This window comes from Chlorocebus sabaeus, chromosome 11 (genome assembly GCF_047675955.1).
Source record: "Chlorocebus sabaeus isolate Y175 chromosome 11, mChlSab1.0.hap1, whole genome shotgun sequence".
NCBI lineage: Eukaryota > Metazoa > Chordata > Mammalia > Primates > Cercopithecidae > Chlorocebus > Chlorocebus sabaeus.
Window position 1 is genome coordinate 80,113,467 of NC_132914.1, and position 14,691 is coordinate 80,128,157.

General features: G+C 36.5%; 1 protein-coding gene across 2 annotated transcripts in view; it reads left to right on the forward strand.

The window, feature by feature from the left end:
* The window catches only part of TMTC2 (transmembrane O-mannosyltransferase targeting cadherins 2), a 449,167-nt gene that overhangs the window by 191,639 nt on the left and 242,837 nt on the right, over positions 1–14,691 (forward strand). The window lies entirely within an intron of this gene.

Genomic DNA, 14,691 nt, shown 5'->3' on the forward strand with positions numbered 1-14,691 from the left:
GATCCCTTCCCCTTCTTATTCCCCTTTGCTCAATCCAAATCTACTGAGTGCCAGACATGCACCTGGCAAAAACTTTTGGCTTGTCTCCCTACAGGGTTCCAAGGACCCTGAGCCAGTCAAAAAATGATCGACAGTTCAGTTAGAGAGAGTTTGCTAAACTACAACTGTTAAAGCAGACAGAATTCCCATTAGAAGAATACTTTTTGGACCTAATCCAATGATAATAATCTATTAAAATAAGTTGTCTAAGCTTCTGAGTTAACTTGAAAATAGAAGTGGATGCAGGGTGAATTGCAAAATGTTTGCACGTGTAAGTTCAGTTTATTTAATTTTAAATAATTAGGGCATGGCAATGATCAGTGCTAACTGGAGCTGTGTCAGGCTGAAAGAGTGATCCAAGTGTGTTTTGAAGACTCATAAAAGATTTTTACAGTAAATCTTATTTAACTCTAGAGTTTGTTTTATTGATAATGCTAAAACTCAAAGATATACATCTTAATGAAAAAAAATACGAGATTTTTAACACAACGTGAAATAATTTGAAACATAGTACTATAATGATAGCTACAAAGACTAGGCATGCTTTAAAAGATTAATGGGGAGTGTTTTAATGGCCAGCAAAATAGATATTTAGTAAATGTAAAATTCTGTTTTAACTGATTTGAAGTAAGATCAAACTTTTGGGTTGTATTGAAGTCTTGTTCAAATGGAGAATGAATACTGCAATGATTGTATGGGTTTCAGAGTTTGAGTACTTTTCTGTTTCAAAATCTTACTGTGAATTTGTTTATTAACTTTCCGACATCGTAATTTACATTCATCATTTTAAAAGTTAGTATATGATCAAAATTTAATTCCAAATATCACATTAAAAGAAGGAAAGAAATACATTAGAGCGATTACAGTTACACAAAGATTTCATCTATTTAGATTGGTCACCACCAACAGGCTCCAAAAATTGCATATTTTCAAGTTGCTTTTGGCAAGAAGACATTCTTGGAGAGTTATCAGAATAGAACCTGAATGAACTGAAAAACTTCTTAATATTTCCCTTCATTCCCAAACATCTGACGTATTGCCACTTCACAGCCACGTTAATAATTTCTGTGTCAACATAACATGAAATATTCCACTAGCTTATTACCTGTAAAGTTAGTATAATTTGAAAGTCACACTTTGGATGATTAATTCTAACTAATAAAGTGTGCATTTAAGAAATGCTTGTTTGATGGTACCAATATTAATTTGTGCTTTTAGAAAAGTTATTCCATTTATTTATAATAAATATTGCATCTAAGCTTACTATTTTACTTTTCAAGAAGATAGTAACCGTTAGAGTAATATGATACATAGGCCTGAAAAATGACTCTTCATGAAAACTCAAATTGTGTTTTTCACGTTTTCCCACATTACCCATCCCCAGACTCAATTTCTGTTATTAAGATGTTTTTAAATAGCCTTCGGGCACTGTTGATATCAGTACTTTACCCCTTCTCACAAATCTTTCTGTATTAAAGGGAGCAAACTAAATAGTACAAACCAAGAAATATTTAGAAGTAGAGTTGTTTTTTCTCTAATTCTACTAACCATAACTCTGTTACTCTGATGTACCTGGAAAATTTATAATGGCCTTGTTTTGCTTATTCTGTTTTCTTTCATGTGGGGGTGAGGGGAAGGGGATGACCCTCCTGCTTGCTTAGTAAACCCAGAATGTTCTACTCAGCTGGCCTTTCAAGGATTCTAATTCTGCTTGATTTTGCTCTGAATTACTAATAGTTATGAAGCCCAAGTAAGTGCCACAGTGCTGTCTGGAAATCACTGAATAGTTTGAATCACTGAATATTGAAAGAAGAATTATGAAACTGATGGACGCTTTCCTATGTGAAAACTTTAGTTTAAAAACTGTAGTCTAGGCTGGGTGCGGTGGCTCACACAAATAATCCCAGCACTTTGGGAGGCCCACGTGGGTGGATCACAAGGTCAGGAGTTCAAGACTAGCCTGACGAACATCGTGAAACCCTGTCTCTACTAAAAGTACAAAAATTAGCTGGGCATGGTGGTGCGTACCTGTGATCCCAGCTACTCAGGAGGCTGAGGCAGGAGAATCACATGAACCTGAGAGGTAGAGGTTGCAGTGAGCCGAGATTGCGCCACTGCACTCCAGCCTGGGCGACAGAGTGAGACTTGGTCTCAAAAAAAAAAAAAAAAACAAAACAAAACCAAAAAACACAAAACAACCTATAGTGGGCCTCAGTTGCTCAGTCAAGAAAATGAGCATTTTCTGAATCAGTGTGGCATTTTGAGAAAAAAGACAGTGTATGTGAGATATGCCCAGATAAATGGCTGCATTTTTTACCTGTGAGAAACAGTAAATAATAATTTGTCCATTTGACATTGAATTTACTATTTAAATTTAGTGCAAGACATAGCGAAATTACAGAGTTGGAGTATATTTCCATATAACAACATTAAGCATTGAAATTATATGCTTATTAATGAACATCTATAAGGCATGTATGTTTATTAAGTTCTCTTTGTATATATAATATAAAATCTTCTTTTTCTTGCTGGTGTCTTTTGTGTTTTCATAGAAAAACTCCCACACTCATTAAATAGCTGTCTATTATGATATCTTTGAGAGAAGGCGGCTGTGTCTTAGCCTCCCCACTGAGTGAAGTCTCATTATAATTTGTCTCTTTATGTTTCCAAAATGCTGGGCTCACATGCTTAACTCATTAATGAGACTGGAACGCATCTCATAATGGCTGGTTTCTCTCACTAAAGCCACACAGAGTTTAAAGAATGTTGCAGTTTAATCCATTGGCGCAGGAAATGCATTTGCAATGTAGTTGCCCAGTTGAGGCAAGATTGATAAAAGAAAGTTCCTTTTCTAACTTCAGTTAATTTTGAGCTCACTTAATTTTATTTCTTCTCCCATTAGTTGTCTTCTTAAAGAACAGGGAAAGGAGTTTAATAAAAAACAAAGTGTTTTCATGGTCAAGAGAAGTATCTTCTTTTATTTAAAACCTTTTTGTTGTTGTTTCTCAGGTCACAAAGGATATTTTCTTCACATATTTTCTTCATAAAGGCTGGATTGTTTTGTGGCTAACCTGATTTGACCATAGCGCACTGCCTGGTGGGAAGTGTTAAACCTCTCATTCTAAGCTAAACAAGATTACCCTGAAGGCTGGCATCCAGGGGCTTGTTTTTAGTGTAATGGGTTAGGGGCTGTGGCACACCCCTTGCAGTTCCACTAATTGAACTCTTTGGGTACTTCAGTTTCTAATAGTTAGCTCTAGAAGGGGCTTGCCATGGGTACGCAAGAAATTGCTCACTGCTTGATTTCCCCATGTTAGTTTAATGAGGAAGAATGGGTCACCATGCCAACCAAAACACCATAGCAATGGGTTTAGAAGCATCCTTCCTTGATACTTGCTTCCCATTTAGGGGTTTCTAATATACTACAAACACTATAGAGTGTCAGACAAAAACTAAATAGGATTTGAAATCAATGTGTTCTCTTATAGAATACATGTAAGTGACTATGTTGAGTTAACCTGAATTTTTACTTTATTGTGTATTCAGTCTTTTTTGATTAATTTAGAAGGTAGTGAGGCACTTATGTTGGTCTTAATTTTCAGTTGTCAATTTCTCTTTGCTAGCAGCTTTCAGCTAGTGATCTATCAAAGCTCCTCTACATTTAATTTCATTTGGTTTCTCAGAGCTTTTATTCTACTGTAGTAACAACCAGTTTTAGGTTTATATAAAAATTCAGAAAATAAGACAAAGTTCCCATACACCCAGTTTCCCCTGTTATTAGCGTCCTGCATTAGTATTGTGCATTTGTTGCAATTAATGAGCCAGAGTTGATACATTCTTATATCAATAGTTTATTCAGATTTTTTTAGTTTTTACCTAATGTCATTTTTCAGTTCCATGTGCCAGCTGGGATGGCACATTTATTTGTCATGTCTCCTTAGACTTTTGCAGGTGACAGTTCTTTAGGCGTTTTTTGTTTCTTTTCTGGTTGAGACAGGGTCTTGCTCTGTCACCCATAAGGAGTGCAGGTGCACAATCATGGCTCACAGCAGCCTCAACTTCATAGACTCAAGCAATCCTCCTTCCTCAGCCTCTCTTGTAGCTGGGACTACAGGCGCAAGCCACCACACCTGGCTGATGTTTGTACTTTTATTTTTTTGTAGAGATGGTCTCTTACTTTGCTGCTCAGCGTGGACTCGAACTCCTGAACTCAAGTAATCCTCCCACCTGGGCATCCCAAAGTGCTGGGGTTGCAGGCGTGAGCTACCGCGCCCAGGCAGACTTTCTTTTTGATGACCTTGACAGTTTTGAGGATTCCCAGTTATATATTTAGCAGTATGTCTTTCCTTTGGAATTTGTCTGATTTTTGTTTAAATGATTAATCTTAGAATAAGGCTTTTTTTATTTTGTTATTTGTTTTCTATTTTTAGGGTTTTTTTTTCCTAATTTTCTTAAGTGTTTGTTTGTTTTTGAGACAGAGACACACTGTCACCCACGCTTGAGTGCAGTGACTAATCAGAGCTCACTGTGGTCTTGATTTCCTGGGCTCAGGCAATCCTCCTACCTCAGCCTCCTAAGTAGCTGGGAATACAGGTGTATGCCACCATGTCTGGCTAATTTTTTTATTTTTTATTTTTTTCTGTAGAGATAGGATTTTATTATGTTGCCTATGCGGGTCCTGAACTTTTGGCCTTAAACGATTCCTCTCACCTTTGAAGTGCTGAGATTATAGGTGTGAGCCATTGCTCCTGGCTAGGTATACGGGTTTTGAGAGCAAGAACATAGATGTAAAATAACATTTTCATCACATCATAACAAGGGTACATACTGTCAACACAACTTACCACTATAAAGTTGACCTTCATCACCCGCCAGTGATAGTGTTTTTCAGGTTTCTCCACTGTAAAGTTACTTTCTCCCCACATCTTGCCACCCACCCAGTTCATACTGTGCCTTTTGGAAGGAAGTCACTATGCTCAGACCACACCTAAGGAATGGGAAGTATGCTTCCCTTTCTTGAGGGTAGAGAATACATAAAAATTATTTGGAATTCTTCTGCAAAGAAGATTTGTTTCTTCTCTCATTTATTTATTTTTTGTATCACTTACTAATATGGACTCATGAATATTTATTTTAAACTTTGAGTTATAATCCAATACCACTTTACTTTTTTTGATTTTCAAATTCTTCCAGCTTTGGCCATTGGGAGCTGTTTAAGTGGGTTCTCTTTCACACTTGAACATATGTGTATCAGTGTACTTTTACATGTATTTTGAACACTTTCTCCCTTTCTGGCACTACAAGTTGCTTTAAGCTCATCTTGCATATTTTCTGTTCCAGTCCTAACATCAACCCAATTATCCAAGGAGCCCTGATACACTTTATTGGAAAATGGTAACAACCATTGAAGGAATAAACACACAAAAAAATAAGTAAAATTCAGGAAAATATCTTTTAAGTATGATTAAATGAGAGACTAGATGATCATCTTAAGCTGTTATATGTTTAGCTGGAGATGTACCTATGCTTTCTGATGGATGCTTGAACTCAGTGGAAAACATTATGGTGTACTATGGGTTTAAGTGAACAAAGGAACTCCTTATACTCCGAAATACTGAACATCTTAACATACTTTTTTATGCCCCTTAATCTTTACATTTTTTCCTTACAAAGATTGGATATGTCCACTCATTGAACCTCTTTTAATATCTTTTGAAATATGAAACATTATAAAACCCTTTAATCTTGTCTGTTGGTGTGGGGGAAAAACAAATGTTTCTAATCTTGTAGACAGGATGATTATTAATAAGGAAACCCATTTTTCTTTTAAAGGGAAACAGAACAAGTATGACAACTTGATTATGACAAAACTTTGATTAATCACATGGACATGTTCTAGAAACAATTCCTAACCATACTTTCAGCCATGCATTCCTTCTTGTCACATGTTCAGAAATTATGCCTTTGAGGGGAGTATCCAGTGATAACTATTTTGGGAAAGAGGAGAGCTAAGAGAAATCCTATTTTGCTGACATAAAAAAAGTGATGAATGGTGAATACAAAATAGAAGGTGCTAGATTTTTGTTATGTCTGGGTAGCCTTTTCTCTGTCTTATAACTTTCAGATACTGATTTTTATCTACTTTATTATTACAACTACTATCATTGCCAAGGGCTTAATTTGGAATTAAATGAGCCTTATGCTTAAGTAATTTATTCTCGTTAGTTTGCCAAAATGTAGGTCTCATGATGGTTTTAATACTCTACAGCAGAATGTTTACATTTTTCTTTCATTGAGACTAAAATATTCCTTTTTAGTTTCATTTATGTCCCAGAAAATCTGAGATCAGAAGACAATATTGAAGCTGCTATTATCAATGACAGTTTTTTCTTGCATAATAGAGAGGGGAGGTATTATAGTTGAATTTTACTTCATTCTTATTTTTATTTATTTAGTCAATGATCGCCATAGAAGGGAATAACTCACCACAGGAATTCTGTAGAGGCATCGCCACTAACTAATATGGCAGGGTCTTCTTATTGGCTTCTCTCTCATATTTCAGGTGATGTTTAGGGACAATTTTGATGTTTTCTGATACATTTTGCATTATTTACTCATTAAGCTATAGTTATGTACTTTCATTCCATTAGTGTGTCAAAAAACTAAGTTGTCAGCCAGGAACCTGATATTGGCTAACTTTAATTCTATGATTTTCTATGTCTGGCAGTTTCAGGAAAAACCTTCTAAAAATTTTATAATTAGAAATATCTCTTTTTTTAAATCAGAAAAGTGGGGATTAGAGCTGATTTCCCTTTTTATGTTAAATAACTGTAAAAATGAACATATTCAAGCATCTTAAAAATGAGACTTTTGGCCAGATGTGGTGGCTCACGTCTGTAGTCCCAGCACTTTGGGAGGCTGAGGCGGGCGGATCACTTGAGGTTAGGAGTTCGAGACCAGCCTGACCAACATGGAGAAACCCCGTCTCTACTAAAAATACAAAATTAACCTGACGTGGTGGTGCATGCCTGTAATCCCAGCTACTCAGGAGGCTGAACTAGGAGAATTGCTTGAACCCAGGAGGTGGAGGTTGCAGTGAGCTGAAATCACACCATTGCACTCCAGCCTGTCTCAAAAAGAAGAAAAAAAAGAATTACACTTTCATAAGGCAGACCTATAATGTTCTGTGAACAATTAGGTTAATTAAAACATGAAGAAACCGTGTCCATACTGGTATGAAATGTATCTGTAAATTTTTTGTTCGTAGGGATGCAGTAAGTTTCCCATTTATATTTCTACTTTTACAACAAAGTTGTAGTAGGAAAATGTTCCTCCAGAACATATGCTACTACTTTAATCTGTGCTTTTCATGGAGAGAGGGAAACAGGCAGAAAACATGATGACATAAAGGTGAAAAGGTCAAGTTTCTCTATGTGGTGACAACAAACTGCTTGAAAATGGTGACTCGGAGTTATGTGGAATACTGTTGACTTTTTTTTTTTTTTTTTTTTTTTTAGAGATGAGGTCTTGCAATGTTGCCAAGGCTGATCTTGAACTCTTAGGCTCAGGGCATCTTCCTACCTCAGCCTCCTGAGTAGTTGGGACTATAGGCCACTGTGCACAGCCAATTCTGTTAACTTTATGAGCCTTTGTGTAGGATATTGGGAGCTAGGACTTGGTAGAAGACAGTGTTTTGATATTATTATATATCCCACTGCTGTCCATTTTGTTTTCATATTATTTTCCATTGAATTTAAGAGATTTTCTCATAAAATTAAGGTAACAATCACAAAATATATTAGAACATGGAAACATATTTTTAATGTTGAGAAACTTAATTATAAAATAATAGCTTCAATAAATAATAAATATAGAAAAGTGTAGGAACTGGCCATTCACGGTGGTGGCTCATGCCTGTAATCCCAGAACTTTGGGAGGCCGAAGTGGCTCACTAGTTCAGGAGTTCGAGACCAGCCTGACCAACATGGTGAAACCCCATCTCTATTAAAAATACAAAAATTAGCCAGGCGTGGTGGCACATGCCTCTAATCCCAGCTACTCGGGAGGCTGAAGCAGGAGAATCACTTGAATGCGGGAGGCAGAGGTTGCAGTGAGCCGAGATCACACCATTGCACTCCAGCCTGGGCAACAGAGCGAGACTCTGTCTCAAAAAAAAAAAAAAAGAAAAGAAAGTATAAGAACTAACACATCAGATATCTACTTGCCTATAACCAAAATTTAGATTTGTTAATATATTAATTGCATATTTTTTAAATCTAGTCATTGTAAGTTTAGGCATGTCAAGTTGTCAAACCTTTTAGTTTTTTTTCAAATAAGCTTTTTGAATAAAGGGGAATCACACACAAATTTGAAGCCATCTTTTCTGTTATCCATGTACTTATCTCCCTATACTAGAGGTTTATTCATCTCATGTTTGGTATAAATATTTCTAGACTTAAATAAAAGGCCTTTTTTACATATGTAAGCATTTGTGAAAAATATTTTTCACAAATAAGGTAGTATTTTTCTGAATGACCTTTATGGTTCTGTAACATGCATATTTTGCAACATGATTTTTCACCAGTCATGCTGTTGCATAATGATTTGGTTCACTGCTACATGATTTTATGTTGATATATATGCATAAATATATCTCTTTGCAATGTATGTAATTTATTTTTTTATTTGCCATATGGATTCAGACATATGGATATACCATGATTTTTTTATTACCATATTTAAATTTGTATCTATTTCTGTTTTCTCATTTATAAACAATGCTAAGTATCCTTGTATCTTAGAGGTTTTGTTAGAATGTAGGTAACTAACTACAGATTACTAAGTCATACATGATACAAACTATTAATTTTATTGTGTACTTTCCTTTGCATAGCTGTACAATTTATATTTCCCCAACAATGTAGGATTCTACCTGTTCCAGAACAATATCTGTGAAGGCTGTTTCTTTAGTTTTGCACTTTATTTAACTTATATTCATTTCACTTTAATCTTTTTTTTTTTTTTTTTTTTGAGACGGAGTCTCGCTCTGTCGCCAAGGCTGGACTGCAGTGGCCAGATGTCAGCTCACTGCAAGCTCCGCCTCCCGGGTTCACGCCATTCTCCTGCCTCAGCCTCCCTAGAAGCTGGGACTACAGGCACCCACCACTGCGCCAGGCTAGTTTTTTGTATTTTTAGTAGAGACGGGGTTTCACCGTGTTAGCCAGCATAGTCTCCATCTCCTGACCTCGTGATCCACCCCTCTCGGCCTCCCAAAGTGCTGGGATTACAGGCTTGAGCCACCGCGCTCGGCTTCACTTTACTCTTACTTGGTATTAACCCATGAGATTATCTTTTCAGATTTTTATGGTTATTTGTCTTTTCCCTGAATTTCCTGGCTATATTATTAATTCATTTTTTTTTTTCAATTGGGTTGTTTGCCTTTGGTGGCTCATATTTAAGAAATTTTTTCCCCTAACCTTCTGGGAACAAATCCTGTCTTCTGCATGTTGCAGCAATACTTGCATATTTTAACCTTGGGTTCTGAACTCCTTTGTAGTCTGGCCTTTGTGATACTCTTTTATTGTACTAAGAATTCAATTTATCCTAGAGCCTGAGAAGGAATATTATTTATGTTTTGTTATGGTTTACTCATTTACAGTGAGGCAAATATACCTTAAAACTTTGTGAAACAAGAGTCCAACAACATTTTTAATATCACTACTGAGAATTAGAGTTGTACAAATATGCAGTGATACTCAACTTTGGCTGCATTAGAATCACCTATGAGATTTTACTTGGACTGGGGCATTAGTTTTTCTAAAAGCTCATAATTGATAATGATGGACCTTCAGGTTTGAAAACTATCCTTTAAGCCATTATGACTCTTTTCCTCTGAAAGTGGTTTTCTGGACAGAGTAGTAGAATGTGTAAAGCTCCAAGAACACACAGGGTCTCTCTTTTTTTTTTATGACAAGTTCGTATCCAGTGTATAGAAGAGTGCCTGCAACATTAATGATAAGTTGAATGAACTAATTGTTTTAGCTACTAAATTGCAATCCCTTTCTAATGCTCCCTAACAAAGATTGCACTTAACTAGTGTTTAAATATCCCACACTTTGAAGTCTTATCTTCTTTGTTTGAATTTTTGCTAGTTTTAGCGTGCAAGTCTTTGGTGGCAATGCATTGGGAGATTCATGCCTTATCTATACTTGCATCTAAGAAACACAAATGTTAAGTCAGTTTGATACACCAAGCTGCGCATACAGAAATGCTAAGGTAAATTATAGGGTCACTTGACCTCGACTCCTAGTAGCAGCTCAGTAAAACTTTGCTAATTTGATTTAATCCATAAACCATAGCACAGGGACTAAATTAGAAATGAAAATATTTTCCATGCTTTCTTTTATCTTGTTTTAAGGCCATCTCCACAAGAACAGTTGAGATGTTTTATTAAAATTTGGATTTGAAGAGAGTGTTTTTTTTTTTTTTTTGGAGACAAAGTTTGGCTCTTGTTGCCCAGGCTGGAGTGCAATGATGTGATCTCGGCTCACTGCAGCCTCCGCCTCCTGGGTTCAAGCGATTCTCCTGCCTCAGTCTCCTGAGTAGCTGGGATTACAGGCATGAGCCACCACGCCTGGCTAATTTTGTATTTTTAGTAGAGACGGGGTTTTTCCATGTTGGTCACGCTGGTCTCGAGCTCCCGACCTCAGGTGATCCGCCCACCTCAGCCTCCCCAAGTGCTGGGATTATAGGCGTGAGCCACGACGCCCAAACTAGTTGACAATTTTTAATAAAATTCTATGAGAAAGCATCTGAGACACTTGAAAATTGCAGTTTCATACTTTGGCTTATACTTTTTTAATTTTAATTTTAATTTTAAGTTCCTGGGTACATGTGCAGCATGTACAGGTTTGTTACATAGGTGAACGTGTGCTTTGGCTGATACTTTAAAAGTCGCAGCAAATCACAACACTTTAGAAACTCTTCTACCTTAAACATTTAAAATCAACTTTACCTATTGGTTTAGTTTCCCTTTAAGAGTGTCACTTATCAGCCTGGGCAACATGGCAAAACACCATCTACAAAAAAATACACATGCACCTGTGGTCCCAGCTATTCAGGAGGCTGAAGTGGGAGGATTGCTTGAGTCCAAGAGGTTGAGGCTGCAGTAAGCCATGATTGTACCACTGCACTCCAGCCTGGGTGAGACAGCAAGACCCTGTCTCAAAAATAAATAAATAAAAGAGTGAGTCATTTATTTAGTCCTTACAGAACTCACCATTAAGTTAGAATAAGTATATGAAAGTGTTTGACTTCAGAACGGTAGTATCTTTTGATTTTAGTGACTATGCCAGTTGTTCAAATGATGGATTATATATGAAGATACTTTAAATATGTGAAGTACTACATAAATTAATGTTTGTTAGCATTTTATTACTTCCGTTTTCTTGTTTTTATGTCATTTTCATTTTCTCAGTACTTAGACATAATATTTAACATTGAATAGTTTTCATTATTCATATCTTTGTATCCAGTGTATTTAAATTTTCTTTTAGCATAATAAATGCAATAATAGGACCACATCTGGAATCTCAATTTTATTTTGATAATTATTAAGCTATAACACATTATTAGAGATACTTTTATGAAAAATTAATGAATAAAGTAGTTTTGCCTTGTTATGACATTTCTGTCTTTAGAAATAAAATAGAATTACGTCATTGTTAAGGTTAACTTTTTCTGGATTTTAATGACTAGCAAAGAAATCTGACCATGTTTCCTCCTTCATGTGGCTCTCCTGTCCCTTGGCTTCTCTTCTTGCCTGATTACAGCTGTTTTTGTAATGCTTTCTCTCTTCCTCTCCACATCCCCAATCACTCCCACCACAAGATATTATAATGGAATGGTCTTAGAGACATTTTAAAAATGAGCTTTCGGTACAAATTCACAATTCAGTTGTCTTTCAAGGTTCGTCTTCTTTATCGATGATACCTTGTCTCATTTATCTTTGCCAAACAGTGTTTCTCACTTGTATAATCTAAGAGTACTCAATTATATGATTGATCAATCAAGTTATTACAAGTTCTTAAGCATAGTTTTGTGGGGTTTTTTTCTAAATCAAGAAATTTTAGAATTATTGGTGGGTAGAATTTCAGAGGAACAATGGAATCGTTTGCAAAGTTATTCTTAGATGATAATGAGGCTTTAAAGTATTTCATTTCACTAGTTTAAAAGTTAGATTGGTGGGCCGGTCACAGTGGCTCATGCCTGTAATCCCAGCACTTTGGGAGGCTGAGGCAGGCGGATCACGAGGTCAAGAGATCGAGACCATCCTGGCCAACATGGTGCAACCCTGTCTCTACTAAAAATACAAAAAATTAGCTAGGCGTGGTGGCACGTGCCTGTAATCCCAGCTAGTTATGAAGCTGAGGCAGGAGGATCACTTGAACCCAGGAGGCAGAGGTTACAGTGAGCCGAGATCACACCACTGCACTTTAACCTGGCGACAGTGAGGCTCCATTTCAAAAAAAAAAAAAAAAAAAAGTTAGATTGGTGAGGCAGAATGTGATATTACTCCCTCTACTATTAAAAATTCCATATAACATTACATGAATTAATCTTAATCCAACGTTTGACAAGGATGTTTTCAAAACAATGAAGTTAATGCTGTGAATTTGGCATTACTGTATCCGATATTAATAATTCCACCTCTTAAAATTGTCTAATTTCCATCTGGTTGCTCTTTCTCAGTTTCCTTATGTTAAAATTTTAACTTCTAACCACCTATTATTTTGTTTCTCTTATTTTATACTCAGAATTACCTCCTTTTAGATTAAAAAAAAAACTTTAATACTTTTGAAATGTAAAAATGGACATATTGCCAAAAATTGGTAAGGGAACCCTAAATGAATCACAAACTTTTTGTTTTGTTAGAGATACAAAAACTTCTAAGATCTTAAAAGTAAGATCTGAGTTTAAAATTAGGGAATAAAAGAATTTGTGTTAAGAAGGACAGGGTCACCAGTTAGGAGGAGATTATTGTAGGAATCCCAGTGTTAACACTTGGGACTAGTGATGATAGAAGAGATGGAGAGAAAAAGGACAGATTCAGGATATATTTGGACGTGAAAGTTGTGAAGACTTGGTAATGAGTAGAATGTGGAGGGAAGGAAAGAGACTGTGAAGAAGAAACTGGTTATACACTATTACTATTTCTTGATGGTGACAATGATTGGAGGAGGAACTGTTTTATTTCCTTTGGGGAAGTATGAAGTCAGGAGTTCTATTTTGGGTATTTTGAGTTTGAGGTACCTAAGTGAATATGCCCAGTAGGCAACTGAATAATTGCCTATGGAGGTGAGGGAGGGTGAAGGTACAGTCATTAGCGTACATTAACGACGTTTAAAATCATGAACCTTGTTGAGGATCATTAGGTTGAAGGTAGAGTGGAAAAGAGCATTCATGAGTAGTGCTGTGGCTTCCAGCGATCAGGGTTGGTGTGGAGGAGGAGTCTGAGGAGCAGAATCCAGTGTGGCAGTTGTATACAATATGTAGACATTGTTTTCATAGAAGTTGTATATGCTTAAAATATATTGCTTTCTGTGGGTTGTTTTTTAAACTAAATATTTGATGTATCCTTTGTAAGATTCTAAAGCCCCTTCTGAATGTCATTGAGTAAGACAATTCTATACAACGCTGGATGTTTGCTGTAAAGAATGGCCTTACCATTGAACCATTAAGATTGGGATATGGTGTCTATTTTAACCCTCCCCACTCTGCCTCTTTAGGACTTAGATTTTTAGGTGTCACCTAAGTTCTTGCTGGGGGTGAAGGACTTTACCAGAAAATTAGCATTAACATGATGTCCTTCGACCCTCCTTTCACAATTTTTTTGTCATTCTCTTGAAATATGTTAGTTCATTATTAAAGAACTCATTTTATTTTGTTTTTTATTTGAGTAAGAGTCTCACTTTGTTGCCCAGGCTGGAGTGCAGTGGTGCAATCTCAGCACACTGCAACCTCTTTCTCCTGGGTTCAAGCTATACTCCTGCCTCAGCCTCCTGAGTAACTGGGACTACAGGTGCACACCACCATGCCCGGTAATGGTTTTTTTGTTGTTGTTATTTTTTGTTTGTTTTAGTAGAGATGGGGTTTCACCATGTTTGCCAGACTGGTCTGAACTCCTGGCCTTAAGTGATCCACCCACCTTCGCCTCCCAAATTACTGAGATTATAGGAGTGAGCCACTCTGCCCAGCCTAAAGTAATTTTATTTTTAAAAGCGGTCATCAACATGAAAAATTTGGGATTCATGAGGAGTGTTGTTGAATGTTGGATATCACTGATATCAGTGACAATATGGGGCAGCAGATGAAAGCCTGGTTTATAAATTTTGCAAGGACAGAATTCTTTAAGACAATGAAATGGGGACTGACTTAGACAGACATAGCTGCATGCCTTTTACTCCCTTAGAGACAAGCACAAGAGTCCTGCCATACCACATATTTTTTGACATGGCTGCTTTTTGTTTTTCTTCAAAATCTAAACTACGATAAAATGAAAGACAACAGTTATTAGGTGCCTTCTATATCTTATGCAGAGTGCTAAGTACTTTACCTTGTGGTCCCATTGTGACCTGACACGAATTCTGAGAG